Raw genomic sequence first — 19,756 nt, 5'->3', positions numbered from 1 at the left:
AAGGGCAAAAGAGTTCGGAAAAGTAGATACGGCAGAGACGTATCAAAGGCAAACTCATGAGATAAACTAAACTAAGACTAGCGGAAGCTTCAAAAGTAGTAGAGTCCATCTGACTCGAGGGCATATCACCGAGCGTAGATCGTGTCCTCACTCCTGGTCGGAAAAGTACTCTCCAACATGACAAGTTGCAGCCGTGTAGGTCAGCATATTGAATATGCCGGCAAGGCACAAAAGAGAGAGGTGAAAAATAATCATCTATGCTATATGCATATATGGCAGGTGGGGCTGTAAATTTTTAGCGGAAATCAAATTTTCTCCTACAACAAGAGAGGGGCTAAAATAAAAATTTACTACATTGTTGGTTGTTAATGAGATGGTTCCACCAACCATATCTCATACCCAAGTTAGCAATAATACCCACATCATTAATATTATTTGTGTTGAGAATTCCAGATAATTTCATTTCCTTTGGCTTAAGTTGTCCATGACCGTGGACACGGCTAATCGATTAGGTTTGAGTACTTTGCAGAGTTTTGCACATGTTCCCCACAAGATTTGATCGCCTCCGTTGGAGTCCTCGCACTTCAGGGTGTTTCAGAACCGGATGATCAAAACATGGTCTTCCAACGGGTTCCTCTGAGCCAATGTCGGTACCCATCCAATGCTACCGTTCTTCTACATCTCGTAGCACCGCCCGTCCAGAGTCACCACGATGTCCAACCAAGCCAGAGCACATAATGACTTGTGGATGTGTAGGTAAGCCTCGGGTTTTGAAATATCCATCACTCTATTCGAGCCTGGGTGAAGCTTTCCTCAAGATGTCATGGCACTTCCCCATGCATCCCGGGTCATGCACTGGTTACTCCAGGGTGCCCATCTAAACCATCCTTCACCCAGAGGTGTGTTGCATCACGAGGTCTTGACGAGTCTTGAAATCTTCCGATCTTGATTATTAAATTCTCACAACACTCGTGATAAACACTCAACGAAAACCTCGTCTACTAAAAGCATAGCAAAATAAAATTATCGTCCCGGGCCAAGTAACAAGGGTGATAGGTGCCTACCACATGATACTACATCAAGAGCCAAATTCCCAAGTACCTACTTTGCATACAATGGGTGGAGAAGGTTGAACTAAATGCATATAAAACCGTAGGTAAAAATTGATCAACGTGACTTGCCTTGTTGACGACTTTCGAACTCGAGCGCCTCTAGATAACAAGCTTCGCACTCTGTATGATCTAAGGAGACTACAATTTCACACAATAAGCATCACAACAGCAAGTAAATAAAATAAAGCAACAATCAAAAGGTAGCTAGATCAAACGAGAGCAAAAATAACCTACAAACACTAAATAAAAAATTGTTTTAGTGAAAACCGTAAGATAAAATATCCTAAAAATTCTGAAATTAAACCTACTGATAAATAAGATCACTAGTGACCAGTAGCAAAAAGAATCAACTCAAAACCTATTTTTAAACTCCAGATAATCACAAAACAAAGTTTAAATCAAATCTATTTAAACTCAAGATTAAAATATTCAAACATGGTCAAATTTTATATCTACGGAAACTACATAAATTTTTTGATCCAACGCAAAAATAATCATCTAATTTGGAGTTATAGAATAAAAGTTAAATCCAAAACAAAACAGGAACTTTCTGGTTTTTATATAACAACAGCAGAAATAAAATTTCAACCGAGTGAACAAGGGTGCTACGTGGAAGATTCCTATTGGTTAGAGGGTGTGCGCTGAGGAGGCTAACTAACGAACGATCGTAAAATAAAAGAAAACCTTTCGGCTAAATATTACTAACAGAAAAACCGGGGTTTTCTTTAACTAAACCGAAGAGGTATCCACGATCTAATGTGGAGCGTAGGCTAGAGATCCAACAGTGGTGGGGAAACACTGGGGCTCACCGCGGCTGGCAGGGGAACTCCGGCGAGTTCGGCTCGGGACGAAGGTGGGTGGGGCGACTGGGGGTGCTCCGGCGGTCGGCTCTGGTGGCTGAGAGGTCCATACGGCGGAGGAGGGCTCTGGCAAGTCTCTGGTGGTGTCGGCGGAGTGTGGGGCGACGGATGGGTGCGGCACTAGAAGCTCTCTGAGCTTCGGCTGGGGCGGACTCCGGCGAGGCGGCGGAGTCGTTCTCGCGAGGGGTGGGGGCGGTTTTCGGGTGGAACGGAGTGCAGGGATGGAGGGGAGTAATTATAGGGGCTCGGGGGGCTGAGATGGAAGGGGCACGGAGATCCCCTCGGATCCGGCGAGGGCATTTTGGCGCACGGCAGGAAGGAAAGAGGAGGTCGGAGGAACAAGAAAGGAGATTCGGGCCAGATTTCCTAACGGTCCCAAGTCGGGTTTCCTAATAAAAACGAATTTCCTTTTATTTCAAGATAGGAAAGGAAACCTACGGAAGGAAAATAAATCCTACTCCGAAAATATAAGTATTATATACCAAAATGATCAGAAAAATATTTCCCGCAACGTGGACATTTTCTTTTGCACAAAAGAAAAACTTTATAAAAAAATATTTTTAAAAAAATCCAACAAAAACCAAATTTTGTATTTTAAAAAATTTGGCACTATTTTTCTTCTCACTTTTTGGGGTGTCATGTTACCTCCTCTCTTACTTGCTAGGCAATGTATTTATCAGAAAAGTTTGTGAGTGAAAATCGTGTGCCAAAATAAATTCGAATCAAATACCGAAAGAAATTCAAATGCCACCATCATTCAAATAAAATGCATATATGCTTAGCTACAATTGTAAAACATCCCAAATTGAAAATTTGGGATGTTACATCCATATGCTATCAGGTGGAGAACTGATGTTGATCCTTGTTTTCACAAAAAGGAATAACAAGATTTCTATGAGACAGTGTTGCTTGACAAGAGCCCTGCAGTCAGTGACATGCGATATGTTGATAGGGATTTTCTACCTCTTGAGCTTGCATTGGTTTTTCCCTTGAAGAGGAAAGGGTGATGCCGCACAGTAGCAGTAAGTATTTCCCTCAGTTTGAGAACCAAGGTATCAATCCAGTAGGAGTATCAAGGCAAGTCACCAATGTACCTCCGCAAAAACAAACAAACTTGCACCCAACGCTATAAAGGGGTTGTCAATCCCTTCACGATTAATTGCAAGGTGAGATCTGAAGGCGGAAAGTGCAACAAAGTAAAAGTGTAGAGCTGAAAATATGATATGAAGTAGACCCGGGGGCCATCGTGTTCACTAGAGGCTTCTCTCATGATAGCAAGTATTACGGTGGGTGAACGAATTACTGTCGAGCAATTGATAGAACCGCGCAAATTCATGATGATATCTAAGGCAATGATCATACATATATGCATCACGTCCGGGACAAGTAGACCGATACTTTCTGCATCTACTACTAGTACTCCACACATCGACCGCTATCCAGCATGCATCTAGTGTATTGAGTTCATAACAAACAGAGTAACGCCTTAAGCAAGATGACATGATGTAGAGGGATAAATTCATGCAATATATATAAACCCCATCGTTTTACCCTTAATGGCAACAACATGATGCATGCCTCGCTACCCCTTCTGTCACCGGGTGAGGACACCGCACTGTATGAACCCAAAACCAAGCACTTCTCCCATTGCAAGAATTATAGATCAAGTTGGCCAAACAAAACCCACAACTCGAAAAGAATTACAAGGATAAGAAATCATGCATATAAGAGATCAGAGGAAACTCAAATAACATTCATAGATAATCTGATCATAAATCCACAATTCATCGGATCTCGACAAACACGCCGCAAAAGAAGATTACATCGGATAGATCTCCATGAAGATCATGGAGAACTTTGTATTGAAGATCCAAGAGAGAGAAGAAGCCATCTAGCTACTAGCTATGAACCCGAAGGTCTGTGGTGAACTACTCACGCATCATCGGAGAGGCAATGGTGTTGATGAAGAAGCCCTTCGTGTCCGAATCCCCCCTCCGGCACGGTACCAGAACGTACCCCGGATGGGATCTTGCGGAGACAGAAGCTTGCGGTGGCAGAAAAGTATTTTCGTGGCTCCCTCTCGCAGTTTTGGATTTTTAGGGAATTTATAGGCGGAAGAAGTAGGGCAAAGGAGCCACGGGGGGGCCCACAAGCCTGGTAGGCGCCCCCCCTAGGCCACGGCTAGGGAGCTTGTGCACTCCCGCGGGATCTTTGCCTTGGTTCTCAAGTTCCCTGGGTATCTTTTGTTACGGAAAAAATCATTCCGAAGATTTTATTCCGTATGGACTCCGTTTAAAATTCTCCTATGAAAAAGGTCAAAAACATGGAAAAAACAGAAACTGGCACTTGGCACTGAGTTAATAGGTTAGTCCCAAAAAAGATATAAAATGCATGCAAAACATCCAAAGTTGACAAGATAATAGCATGGAACCATCAAAAATTATAGATACGTTGGATACGTATCAAGCATCCCCAAGCTTAACTCATGCTCGTCCTCGAGTAGGGAAGTGACAAAGACTGAATTGTTGATGTGGAATGCTACCTAACATATTTGTCCCTTGTAACTTCTTTCTTGTGACATGAATGTTCAGATCCGTAAGATTCAAAACAATAGTTTTCTATTGGCATGAAAACAATAATACTTCAAGCAAACTAGCAAGGTGATCATGAACTTTTGAAATGACAAGGCAAAAGAAAGTTACCCCTACAAAATCATATAGTCTAGCTATGCTCCATCATCCCCACACAACGAATTTAAATCATGCACGACCCTGGTATTGGCCAAGTAATTGCTTTCGCACTCTTACTTTCTCAAACCTTTTTCAACTCTCATGCAATATATGAGCGTGAGCCATGGATATAGCACTATAGGTGAAATAGAATGTGGTGGAGGTTGTGAGGCAAAAAGGAGGAGATGGTCACATCGACTCGGCGTATCAAAGGGCTATGGAGATGCCCATCAATAGATATCAATGTGAATGAGTAGGGATTACCATGCAACGGATGCACTTAGAGTTGTAAGTGTGTGAAAGCTCAAAAGGAAAACTAGTGGGTGTGCACCCAACTTGCTTGCTCACGAAGACCTAGGGCAATTTTGAGGAAGCCCGTCATTGGAATATACAAGACATGTTATATAAAGAAGATTCCCACTAGTATATGGAAGTGTCAAAACGAGAGACTCTCTATCATGAAGAACATGGTGTTATTGTGAAGCACAAGTGTGGAAAAAGATAGTAGCATTGTCCCTTCTCTCTTTTTTTGGATGGGCTCTTTGGCCTCTTTTCAAAAAAAATTGGTGGGCATCTTTGGCCTCTTTTTTTATTTCCTCGCATGGGACAATGCTCTAATAATGATGATCATCACACTTTTATTTACTCACAACTCGATACTTAGAGCAATGATGACTCTATAGAAATGCCTCCGGCGGTGTACCGGGATGTGCAACGATCTAGCTTGGCGTGTGACGTTGAAACATCTCGCTAGCTATCTTACGATCATGCAATGGCAATATGAAAGTGACGACACAAGTCATGAGACGGAACGGTGGGAGTTGCATGGCAATATATCTCGGAATGGCTATGAAAATGCCATAATAGGTAGGTATGATGGATGTTTTGAGGAAGGTATATGGTGGGTTTGTGCACCGCGAAAGTTGCGCAGCACTAGAGAGGCTAGCAATGGTGGAAGGTGAAAGTGCATCTATACCATGGACTCACATTAGTCATGAAGAACTCATATACTTATTGCGAAAGTTTTATTAGTAATCGAAACAAAGTGCTAAACGCATACTCCTAGGGGAAGGATTGGTAGGTGTTAACCATCGCGCGATCCCGACCGCCACACAAAGGATGACAATCAATAAATCAATTATGCTCCGACTTCCTAACATAGCGGTTCACCATACGTGCATGCTATGGGAATCACTAACTTCAACACAAGTATTTCTAGATTCACAACACCCTACTTACATAACTCTAATATTACCATATCCATGTCTCAAAACTAATTGAGAGGAATCAAACTTCTCTTTACTAATCGATGCACATGAATATGGAAGTTTTTATTATATCTTCTTTGGATGCCTATCATCTTTAGGACTACTTTCATAGCACAAGCCAACTACCAAGTTACTCAGAGAGAGCACTCTCAAAAATATATAAGTGAAGATCGAGAGTTCTTATTTCTCCAAAATATGACACCGCTGTGCTCTAAAAATATCTAAGTGAAGCACTAGAGCAAAGTTATCTAGCTCAAAAGATATAAGTGAAGCACATGCGAGCTAAATTGCCTAACTCAAAAGATATAAGCGAAGCTCAATGAGTATTCTAGCAAATTCATGATGAGTGCATGTCTCTCTCAAAAGGTGCGCAGCAAGGATGATTGTGACACAAAAAAATACTCCTATAATACACGACGCTCCAAGAAAAACACATATCATGTGGTGAATAAAAATATAGCTCCAAGTAACGTTACCGATGGATTGAAGACGAAAGAGGGGATGCCTTCCCAGGGCATCCCCAAGCTTAGGCTTTTTGGTGTCCTTGAATTTGTCTTGGGATGCCTTGGGAATCCACAAGCTTGAGCTCTTTCCACTCTTTATCCCATTGTCCATGAGAACATCACCAAAAACTTGAAAACTTCACAACACAAAACTTAAACAGAAACTCGTGATATCATAAGCATAAGAAAACAAACCACCACCTATTTAGGTACTGTAGAAAACTTGATTTCTATTTATATTGGTGTTATATTACTGTATTCTCACTTCTACATGGCTAGTAACCCCCGATATTATCCATAGTTTCATCAAAATAAGCAATCAACACAACAAAAACAGAATCTGTCAAAAACAGACTAGTCTGTAGCAATCTGTATACTTCGTATACTTCGAGTATCTCAAAAATTCTGAAAAATTATGACAATTAGGGAAATTGGCATACAAACCAGAAGCAAAAAAAGAATCAACTCAAAAGCTCTTTCTTGATAGGAATTAAAAATAATTGCGTGAGCGCAAAGTTTCTGTCTTTTTCAGCAAGATCAAACAACCATCACCAAAACTAGTCATAAAGGTTTTACTTGGCTCAAACACAAAAAGAAACACAAAAAACACAATCATAACATAATTATGATGGTGTGGACACAACAAAACAGAAAGCAAAAAGCAAAGATAAATTCATTGGGTTGCCTCCCAACAAGCGCTTTTCTTTAAAGCCTTTTAGCTAGGCATTGATAATTCAATGATGCTCACATAAAAGATAGCAATCGTACACGAAGAGAGCATCATGAATGGTAAAAAACACGTTTAAGTCTAACATACTTCCTATGAATAGGCATTTTATAGGAAAACAAATTGTCAAGAAAACCAATAGTTACCAAATGCAAGGAAGAAGAAAGAGACAATAGCAATCTCAACATAACGAGAGGTGATTTAGTGATATGAAAGTTTCTACCACAATATTTTCCTCTCTCATAACAATTACATGAGGGATCATATTCAAATTCAACAATATAGCTATCACATAGGATATTCTTTTCATGATCCACATGCATGCAAAGTTGACGCTCTTCAAAAATAGTGGGATTATCATCAACTAAAGTCATGACTTCTCCAAACCCACTTTCAATATTATTGCAAATATCACATTCATCATGAGGCTTAAACAAATTTTCAAGATCATAAGAAAAATCATCACCCCAATCATGATTATTGCAACAAGTAGTGGACATAGCAAAACTAGCATCCCCAAGCTTAGGGTTTTGCATATTTTTAGCATGATAGACACTAATAGGATTTATAGTGAAACCATTGCAATCATGCTTTTCATTCAAGGAGCCCTCGTGAATCACTTCATAAATTTCTTCATCACAATTTTCAGATTCACGCATGTCAAGCAAAACTCCATAGAGATAGTCAAGTGCACTCAACTCACTAGAAATTGGTTCAACATAATTGGATATCTTAAAGAGATTAGCAAGTGGATGAGGATCCATATCAATAGATTTTCAGCAAGCGAAGATGCAAGCATATTGAAGGCACATAGCACACAAGCAAAGGAAAGGCAAACGAAAAAGGCAAATATTTTTGTAATTTTTTGTTTTTTCAAAAGTGGGGGAGAGGAAAACGAGAGGCAAAAGGCAAAAAAGCTAAATGCAAGAGGTGAGTTTGCGACAGTTACTTGGATAAGCTTCACTTAGAATAGTCCCCGGCGCCAGAAATTGACACGTTGAAGGAAGACTATTCTTGACTTGATACTCCCCGGCAACGGCACCAGAAATTATTCTTGCTACCGCTTGAACTTGCGTTGGTTTTCCCTTGAAGAGGAAAGGGTGATGCAGCACAGTAGCAGTAAGTATTTCCCTCAGTTTGAGAACCAAGGTATCAATCCAGTAGGAGTATCAAGGCAAGTCACCAATGTACCTCCGCAAAAACAAACAAACTTGCACCCAACGCTATAAAGGGGTTGTCAATCCCTTCACGATTAATTGCAAGGTGAGATCTGAAGGCAAAAGTGCAACAAAGTAAAAGTGTATAGCTGAAAATATGATGTGAAGTAGACCCGGGGGGGGCATAGTGTTCACTAGAGGCTTCTCTCATGATAGCAAGTATTACGGTAGGTGAACGAATTACTGTCGAGCAATTGATAGAACCGCGCAAAGTCATGATGATATCTAAGGCAATGATCATACATATAGGCATCACGTCCGAGACAAGTAGACCGATACTTTCTGCATCTACTACTATTACTCCACACATCGACCGCTATCGAGCATGCATATAGTGTATTGAGTTCATAACAAACAGAGTAACGCCTTAAGCAAGATGACATGATGTAGAGGGATAAATTCATGCAATAGATACAAATCCCATCTTTTTACCCTTGATGGCAACAACATGATGCGTGCCTCGCTATCCCTTCTGTCACTGGGTGAGGACTCCGCACGGTATGAACCCAAAACCAAGCACTTCTCCCATTGCAAGAATTATAGATCAAGTTGGCCAAACAAAACCCACAACTCGAAAAGAATTACAAGGATAAGAAATCATGCATATAAGAGATCAGAGGAAACTCAAATAACATTCATAGATAATATGATCATAAGTTCACAATTCATCGGATCTCGACAAACACACCGTAAAAGAAGATTACATCGGATAGATCTCCATGAAGATCATGGAGAACTTTGTATTGAAGATCCAAGAGAGAGAAGAAGCCATCTAGCTACTAGCTATGGACCCGAAGGTCTGTGGTGAACTACTCACGCATCATCGGAGAGGCAATGGTGTTGATGAAGAAGCCCTCTGTGTCCGAATCCCCCCTCCGGCAGGGCACCAGAACGTGCCCCATTTGGGATCTTGCGGAGACAGAAGCTTGCGACGGCAGAAAAGTATTTTCGTGGCTCCCTCTGGCAGTTTTGGATTTTTAGGGAATTTATAGGTAGAAGAAGTAGGGCAAAGGAGACACGGGGGACCCACAAGCCTGGTAGGCGCCCCCCAGTTCGCGGCTAGGGAGCTTGTGGCCTCCCCCGGGATCCTTTGCCTTGGTTCTCAAGTTCCCTGCGTATCTTCTTTTACGGAAAAAATCATTCCAAAGATTTTATTCCGTTTGGACTCAGTTTAAAATTCTCCTCTGAAAAGGTCAAAAGCACGGAAAAAACAGAAACTGGCACTTGGCACTGAGTTAATAGGTCAGTCCCAAAAAAGATATAAAATGCATGCAAAACATCCAAAGTTCACAAGATAATAGCATGGAACCATAAAAAATTATAGATACGTTGGAGACGTATCAGGATTACGTCAAGTTCAATGAGGATTACTTTCCTCATGTGATAGAGAATTTCAAGCTAGTTGATATTCAAGATTTTGTTGGCAGAGAGTTGACAGCCTCGAACGATGAGATGATCATGCAATTCTATTCAACTCCTCATTTCTATCTAGATGGAAGGATAGTATGGATGACGGAAGGTCATAGATGTGAGGCCACAGTAGAGGAGTGGGCCACTATCATTGGTGCCCCAAAGGCACAAGAGGGAGACTTGGATGTGTACTCGGAACCCAAAATGAATCACAACACAATGGCAAACATGTACAATCCAGTGCCCCATCAGTATCGGCAGACACATAAATTTGGCTCTGTCTATTTTCTGCAAGAAGGAATACGTACAACAAACACCATTATGAGATACACCCTGATGCCCAAGTGAGGAGATGACAAGATGATCAGAGGTTATTCCATTAACATGTTGCACCATTTAGACACCCACACTCGGTTCAGAGTGATGGACTTGGTAGTAGAGACTGTCGGGAGGACTCCTGCAGATCAAAAGAGATCTTGTGGGTATGCACCATATATTCAGATGCTCGTAAATGCCAAGATTTGCAAGCATGCATATCAGCTTGGTCGTGTACACCTGCCACTACAGCCATAGTTTGAAGACAATGTAGTTGTGATGGACCCCAACCATCCCATCTCAGCTATAGCGCATGAGGCAGCAGAGGCAGAGGCAGCTAGAGATGCTCCAACACCAGCTACACGGCTCAGAACTAGAGAGGAGCAGATGTCTTTTCTTGTCAGCACCATCCATGGGATGGAGAAGAACATTTCATGGTTCTTGCTGAACCAGAAGAGCCTTGAGAGGATCGTGGAAACTAAATTCCATAACCTGGATGTCAAAGTGACGGACTTGACTACCACTGTTCAACAACTCCAGCATGAAGTTGATTCTATGTGGATTCCCCATTCCAACAGTGATGATGAAGAGTCGCCTCTTCCCACGACTACTCAGTTCACGACCCAGTCTAGGTCAGCAGTTGTGCTAGTGACGAAAGCGAGACCAACTTCATCAGCTCAAGCTTCAGCACCTTCAACTTTAGCTCGAGCTCCTGCACCTCCATTGTCAACACCTCCAGCTCCAGGGACATGTGCATAAGCCTTTGCCGATGCCCTCCTATCCACTCCATCGACTGCTACCGTAGGAGATCGAGCCTAGAGAGACAATTAGTTCTATACCTTTGAACTTTTTGGTAACTTGTTGCCAAAGGGGGAGAAGTGTATAGATCAATTAGGGCTGAGAGAGAGAGAGAGAGAGAGAGAGCTTTGCTTTTCATTTGCTCTCATTTGGTTTTACAAAACATTTGGTCTTTTGGTAGACTTAAACTTTCATGTTTGATCATACACTTTGATTGTTGATGCTACTACGTTATACCTTTAAGCTATCTACATGATGATCATTCACTTATTTGTTTGGTGTTATGTGCATTACTATTCATTCATATCATTTATGCGCACCACCAAGATTTATGTGACATAGAAGAGTGACCCATGATCCTAATCGAGTCTACATTTCCATTCAAACGCAAATTTAAAATAATGCACAAATTTAGGGGGAGCTCTTGCTTTTCACATACTTCTCAAAGCGACAATGCTAATCATTGATTATAGCTTTTGTCGAAGCTTTGATCTATATCTTGTCATCAATTACCAAAAAGGGGAGATTGAAAGCACAATTGCTCCCTAAGGTGGTTTTGGTAATTAATAACCACATATGTATCATTGAACTAATAACATTATCCAAGTATATTTCAGAAAAGTTCAAAGATGCATTGGATAAAGGATTGTGAGGAGAAACCCCTTGATGCAAGGAAATGAATAGGATTGGCTCAAGCTTCAAGCAAGAGGACTGTACATTTTATATTTGTGAGAAGTCACTTTTGAGTCCATAGGAAAGCCAATACTGCTAAAAGGGGGTGAGGTATTATGATGAATTGGTTACACAAGTGCTTAGAGATAGCCATCAAAAATATGTCATTCTCCCAGAAATAACTCTGTCCCAAGCCAAAACAGCAAAATCGATGCCACCAAGTTATCCCACTCATCCCTACCGACTTTCCGAGTGACACATCCTTTGCCAAACCCTAATCTCGTGGTACCACCAAGTTTCATATCGGTGCCACCGAAAGCATGTGACCAACTTTCTGTTGAGACGATTTTAAGAATCGGAATTTCTGACTTTGAAATCGGTCTCACCGAGATATGGAAACTGCCCTAGGTCATCGTATTAGTACCACCGAGATTTATATATCGGTCTCACCGAATTCAAAAGCTGCAGAATTTAGTGCAAGTCGGTACCACCGATATTCATTTTGGTGTCACCGAGTTGGGCAATAATGTTGTAACGGTTGGGTTTTGGGGGATGCCTATATATACCCCTCCACCTCCTCTCATTCACAAAGGAAGCACTCAGAACACACACACACACACACACACACTTGCCAGAACCATTTTTCTAAGAGAGAGCCACCTACTCATGTGTTGAGATCAAGAGATTCCAATCCAACCATTTGAAACTTGATCTCTAGCCTCCCCAAGTTGCTTTCTACAAAATCAATCCCTCCTACCCATGCCAAATCTGTGAGAGAGTGATTGAGTGTTGAGGAGACTATCTTTTGAAGCACAAGAGCAAGGAGTTCATTGTTCTATCACATCTATTACCTTTTGGAGGGTGGTGCCTCCTAGATTGGTTAGGTGTCGCTTGGGAGCCTCCTACTTCGTGTTGTGGAGTTGAACCAAGAAGTTTGTACGGGCAAGGAGATCGCCTACTTCGTGAAGATCTACCGTGAGTGAGGCTAGTCCTTCATGGAAGTATGCCATGGTGGAATAGACAAGGCCGCATCTTCGTGAACCCCTTGTGGGTGGAGCCCTCCATGGACTCACGCAGCCGTTACCCACCGCGGTTTGAAGTCTCCACTAACGTGGACTTACGATAGCACCACATATCAAAACCACGCCAAAAATAGTTGTGTCAACCTTTGTGTTTGACCTTCCTTCCCTACCCTCTACATTACATTTGCATGTCTTTACTTTCCGCTGCTATACTCGTAGATGTGCATGTGTAGGGTGAACTTGACTAGTCATAATTGCTAAAAGGGATTTTTGTATTTATGCCCTTAGTTGTGTCCCCCTCGACTGATTTGCCCCTAATTTTTGAAAACAAGCGGTCTTGCCCAGCTCACCTCCCTCTTCTTGCGGTTTTGCCCTTCCGGCACGGCTCCGTCCAGTGAGCGTCGTTTGACCGCAAACGACGCGTTACTTTGGACATTTTTACCCCTGTCGGTGTTATACCTAATACCCCTTCGTCCTCAATGTTCTAGCGCAAGGAAACAGAGCAGAGCAGAACGAGGAAGCCGGCGAGGAAAAAGGAGTGGGAGGCAACGTGCGGCGGTGCATGGCGAGCTCGGGCTCTTCCATCTTCTCGCCGGTGGTCGCAGAGGTAAGTAAAGCTCCAGCAATGCTTCTTCCTCCCCCCCCCAATGCGTTCTAGGGTTTGTGATAATTGGGGAATTTCTGATTCAGGTTGATGGGGTCGGGATTGTGGAGCATGTCTCTGAGTTCTATCTTCCAGATGAAAGTTATTGCGGATTGGAGCATTCATCAAAGCATCGCTGCCCTGGTCATGACCGTGTTCCTGCCCGGCATGTTGCATGGGGAGGAGCTAACATAGGCCGCCGTTTTTTAGGGTGTCCTCTAGATGTAAGATCTTGTGAATTATAGCATGTTTTGGATGGTGTTTATGCTCTAATGTTTTGATAATGTGATGTGCAGTTACCAGATGAGTGTCACTGGGTGGTTTGGGTTGATCCTCCTCCTCCATTGCATGCTGCCCTTGCTTTTGAAGACCTGCACGCAGAGCTAGAACAAAGCTGGATCAGAAGCCACAAAATGCAGAAGCAAAATATGGAGCTGTCAAAGAAAAATCTTGCTTTGAAGAAGAAACTGAGAGAGAGAGAGAGATGAGATGTTGTTAGTTCTGGCATTGTTGTTTGTTGGAATGTGTGTTGTTGTGTTTTTAGTGTTGTAGTTTGCAGCAGTTGTTGAAGAGAGTGTGTGAGAGAGAGATGACCTGTATGTTGTTTGTGATGCACTATTGTATGAATTTGAAGATCATTATTCTCTGCTCATGCTTGTTGAAGAAAGTGTGTCTGAGAGAGCAATTATAGCACATATTGTACCAAATAGAGCAACCTGGTACAACACTTTATTCTACCAAATTCCACAAACTGACATTGTACCAAATTCCACAAACTGACATTGTACCAAATACAACACTTCATAGTGCATTGCCAAATATAACATAGTACCAAATACAGCAATTTATTGTACCAACACACAATAACAAGATAATAGCACTAGAACATAAGTTGCCCTCTGAACCTACCAGTCAATGCAGTAGCATCTACAGCTAGGTATGGCCTGCACCCCTCCAGAAAACCCTTTTGACATGCTTTGAAGCACACAAACACCCTTCTAAAGCATTCCTTGTACAACTTTTTGTTGTTTATCTTGTACTCAACTTTGTGCTTGTCAATTTCCATAATACTGCCTGGTGATGCCCTCTCTACTTCAGCTTTAAAGCTATATAGCAGTTGAAAGCTATCACCATACTTTCCATACAATTTGTCAAGTGCAATCTCCTTACCATGGTAGCATCTGTCATATGGCACCTCTACACCATATTTCTCTAACAACCTGGTCTGAATTTCCTTAGGACCAATTCCTGGATTTGCTCTGATCCATGACATAGAAGCATCTGCTATCCATCTTCTTTTTGCAGCTCTCAATCTCTGAGATCTATTCACACTAGGACATGTATGTTGATATGTGTTGACTTTAATCTGAAACAAACAACAAAAACAATGAGATTAGTACTGAAAAAGCAATACCTAAAAATAAACTAAAACAAAAAGGGAAAATACCTGAAACAGTGTGCTATTCCTCATTAAAGAGCCATGCAGTCTCCACTTGCATCTCTCATAAGCACATTTGACAGTAAACCTTGTTGGATCACTTTTCAGAGTGAGGAACTCAGTTTCAGACTTGATTGAGAAGCTTGCAACTGCATTTCTGTAGTCAACAGCACTAGGAAAGACCACACCTTCAGCAATACATGGATTTTCCCTGTCATACATCTCTACAGGTCTGTCCTCTGCTGCATCTTCAAAAACTCCCATCTCAACATCCTCTTGATTCTCATCTGCATCTGAAAATTCTGCTAGAATGTACTCTTTATCTGCTGCATCTTCTTCATCATTATTGTGCTGGACATATCCAGGATATAGAACCTCATCCTCCACAGCAGGTGCATCAGGCAATGCCTCCTCCACAACAGGATCAAGTGTCTTCTTTTGGTGTTCTTGGCTTTCATTGACACTTGCAGTTGCATTAACACTTGGTGTTCTAGGAGCACTTGGTGTTCTACTGCTGGCCCTAGTTCTAGATGCAGATGGCCTGGAACTAGATGGGTTAACACATCTCTGACCTCTAGTTCTTTGTATAACTGTGATTTCCAAATTGCATGACATTGTTGTTGCATTACTTGCAAACATCACACCTAACTCTGCATCACACTGCACAGGGACCCAACAAAGTTTGGAACTATTCCAGTATCTAATCTCCACTGCATCAAACAATCCCCATGGATACTTGGCACAAATGGCAGCCCTAAAATTAGTATATGAACTAGTGCAGTCCACAACTAAAGGAAATGAGAATCCACAATGTTTTCCTTTTGTACCACTAGAAACTAGAACAGTGGTCTCCATTCTAATTGAAAGAAAGAAAGCTATAGCTGGATCCATCCTATCATATTAAACACAATCTGCAGTGAGAAAAGGCAAAAACCCTAAATCCAAGCAAATCAGGTCCGTTACTAACCCTGAGGGAATTTGTTGACCATCTCCGCCAGAGCTTATCACCGTTTGTGCACATCCTGCACCGCTCCTCGACGCTGCTACAGATCCGCCACAAGGGCTGCTCTTATCGCCGTTGGTGCCGCCCTTGTCGCCGTTGGTGCCTTCTCCGCTCTCTCCACTCTCCCCCATCACCTTGCGCAATGGATCTTGCCGCCGAAATTTAGGGTTCGTGAGAGGGAAAGAGAGACAGCGCGGGGAATGAGAGAGCGTGAGTGAGCACGGGGGCAAGAAAGAGTGGGGAATGAGAGAGCGTGAGGGAGCACGGGGGCAAGCGGTGTCCAAAGTAACGCGTCGTTTGCGGTCAAACGGCGCTCACTGGACGGAGCCGTGCCGGAAGGGCAAAACCGCAAGAAGAGGGAGGTGAGCTGGGCAAGACCGCTTGTTTTCAAAAATTAGGGGCAAATCAGTCGAGGGGGACACAACTAAGGGCACAGATACAAATATCCCTTGCTAAAACTGGCCCATAACTAAAATTTGGAAAAGGCTAAGTTTTTATTTGGTAAAGTAGTCTAATTACCCCCCCCCCCTCTAGACATACTTAGGATCCTACAGCATCACGCTTGTGCCTTTGGACTTTGCTAAACAGTGCCTCTCTATGATTCACACACATGACTCTGCATGCATCATGCCCGTGCCTTTGGACGTTGCTCAACAGTGCTTTGTACGATTCGCAAACATGCCTCTGCAAGCATCACACCCATGCCTTTGGATGCTGCTCAATAGTGCCTCTGCATGATTCACAAACATGCCTCTCCAAGCATCACACCCGTGCCTTTGGATGCTATTCAACATTGCCTGTGGACGATTCACAAATATTCCTCTACACGCATCACACACGTGCCTTTGGACGCTACTCAACAACGCCTCTGGAGTCTAGACGAGTCCAAATCTCAAACCAATTTCACCTGTGCATCTACACAATTCACGCTCGTGCCTCTAGAATACTAACACATGTGCCTCTGTGGGCCTCCCTAGAGGATTAACGACCAACACGTCACACGACCAACACGCACTTCGACCTATGCCCCACCTTCAAGATGATTATGAAAACTCAACGAGCCGAAGGCGAGCAAGAGCATTGCATCATAGACATCGTGTGCTTGTGAAGCCGGACATAAACGTGATGCATTACCACTACGCTGCAAGACCAACGCGCACTTCGACCTATGCCCCCTTCAAGATGTTTATGAAAACTCAATGAGCCGAAGGCGAGCAAGAGCATCGCGCCATAGGAGTCGTGTGCTTGCGAAGCCGGACATAAACGTGTTGCACGACCAACACGCACTACGACCTATGCCTCCCCCTCCTTCAAGATCTTTATGAAAACTCAACGAGCCAAAGGCAAGCAAGAGCATCGCGCCCTAGGTGTCGTGTGCTTGTGGAGCCGGACATAAATGTGTTGCATGACCAACACACACTTCGACCTATGCCCCCTCCCCCTTCAAGATGTTTATGAAAGCTCAACGAGTCAAAGGCGAGCAAGAGCATCACACCGTAGGTGTCGTGTAATGTTATAGATAGTTATTTTGTCTTAGTTGAAAGTTGACATTTGATTGTGTTGTAAGCTCCCACCCGCAATTACCCCGGAAATCTCCATATCCTGGAAATATAATGGGAGAAGTAACCGAAAACACGGTAAACTTCACGCATTATGCTTTTTTGCTTGTTTTATGTTTAGTATCGCGCCGAAAGGAAAAACAGAAAATGTAACTAGTACGAGGGGCGAATTGCAAAAGGTAAGAAACCAGAAACCGGAATGGGAAAACCAAACAATCCACGCGTCTTTTGTTTTGTGGACGCGGGATCACTCCGTGCATGACACTTATCGCGCGGAGCACTCCAGAAACGTTCCCTCATTTTGTCCCGAGGGAGCGCTTGCTCACTAGTTGCTCTCGCACCCGTGGGAGGCAACACACAAGTTTGGGAGGCACAACCTTGCGCTATAGGACCGGCCCGTTCAGGGCTTACCAGAACTGGTCTTTATTTATTATTTTATTTTAGTTTTCTTTCCTTTTTCTCTTACTTCTATTTTTCACTTTAAATTTTGCACATTTTTGGAATATACAGGGAAACATCAACCCCAAGAACAAATTCTGAAATTTGTGCACAATTTTTGAATTTCAGCATTTTTTACAACAATAACATTTTTTAGAATTATAGAACATTTATTTTGAACTCATAAACTTTTTATGAATTAAAGTTTTTTTTTAATTCACGAGAACTTTTGAAATTTCCAATATATAAAGTAGTGAAAAAACTTGAATGATTCGAGCCGTATGAAGGGAAACTCCCACGTACAGTTTGTTTTGGGGGAGAAGGAGCCCGACAGGGTCCCCCCACTGACTTGGCCCGGGCCTAAGTGAAAGTGCAAAAGTGAAGTGGTGGGCCTACCCATCCCAACCTGGGGTATGCTGGGATTCGTGAACCAACGAACCTTTTTGGAAAATCTGGAATAATTTATGAAATTCTTGAACAAAAATAATTTCTAAAAAACTAGAACTCATGAATATTTTTTTGGATTCGTGAACATTTATTATTTGTGTTTTTTTCTCAAATCCACCCTTATTTTATATATGAGAAGAATTTTTGAATCCACAAACGTTTTTATTTTGGAACATTTTCAAAATTACGATGTTTTTTGAATTGGATTTTTTTTTAATTCATGAATATATTTTGTATTTTGGAATTTTTTTAAATTCAAACTTTATTTGAAACCCAAAACATTTTTTAAAGAAACAAATAAAAGGAAACAAAAGCAGTGTAGCATCGCCGAGCATATGGGCCGGCCCAAAGCTAGTGCAGGGGAAGAACACGCACATGTTTCCTCTCTATTCCTCGGGTAGATCGGGGAATAGGAGGTCATGTGGAAGGAATCGAGCATGAGGGCCGACGCCCATGAGGGTGTCTTCATGCTCCGACGCCCATGAGGGTGTCTCACTCGCGTATTTGGACTTTTTAAGGCCTTATACAATGTAAGATGCTTAGGGAAGATGCTTAGAGAAATAAATCATTTTTTGTTAAGCATCATGCTTATTTGTGGACCAAATCATTATTCTGACCTTCTCATCGATCTTTCTCGCAACTGAACTCGACATGAAAGTTTTTCACGATCTGACCCTTTTAGCAACACTATAGCCCGTGGAGTTACTGCCCAACATAGAAACGTTGAGCTAGATAGCGTTTCTGCCGTTGCCCTCTGCCAGACCGAAACTCTATCTAGCTGGACGTTTTTATGTTTGGCAATAACGCCACGGGCTATGGCATTGCCAAAAGAATGAGATCGTGAAATGCTTTTATGTCGAATTCAGTTTATGACAAAAATTATTGAAAAGGTTAAGAGAGTGATTTTGAATGACATATGCAAAATTGTTGAAAAGGTTAAGAGAGTGATTTCAAATGACATATGCTTAACTAGGCATCCTTTCTATAGAAACATGCGTCGATACTTAAAAAAACTCAGTTTATTTTATCATACACATTACTAAACACCTTACACTGTATAAGGCCTAAGCATCTCCAACAGGTGTCTTATTTTAGGGCACTAAAGAGTGATTTTTAGGGCACTTAAAATTGTAGTCTCGAGCCATTGCCCTATTTTAGGGCACTCAAACATGCTAAAAAATATATATCTTAATGAATATCTACACTACTTAATCATATTGCATACTTCATCACTACAAACTTCCAATATTCATGGTTTTTATCATGCAACTGTCTAAAAATACAAACATCCGAACTTAAACATAGTAGAGTACTCACACCATAGACACTAGACAACTACTCCTCATCCCTCTCACGTGCAAGCCCCTCCACTCAATGTCGGAGCCCTCGTTAGAGCATCTATAGCCCGACCCTTTAAATTCGGCCCTTAAACATTCATGGACGTATCCGGACGTGTTCATGGACACTGATTGGTTACGTCTTAAATAATTCATTTTGCATCCGTACATCTTACATTAGGATTCTCAAATCCATACAAAAACATACAAGAAATGAAATATATGTACTACGTAAAACCTATTTGAGCTACACTATAA

Source organism: Hordeum vulgare, chromosome 6H (assembly GCF_904849725.1).
Source record: "Hordeum vulgare subsp. vulgare chromosome 6H, MorexV3_pseudomolecules_assembly, whole genome shotgun sequence".
NCBI classification, from domain to species: domain Eukaryota; kingdom Viridiplantae; phylum Streptophyta; class Magnoliopsida; order Poales; family Poaceae; genus Hordeum; species Hordeum vulgare.
This window is presented reverse-complemented; position numbering follows the sequence as displayed.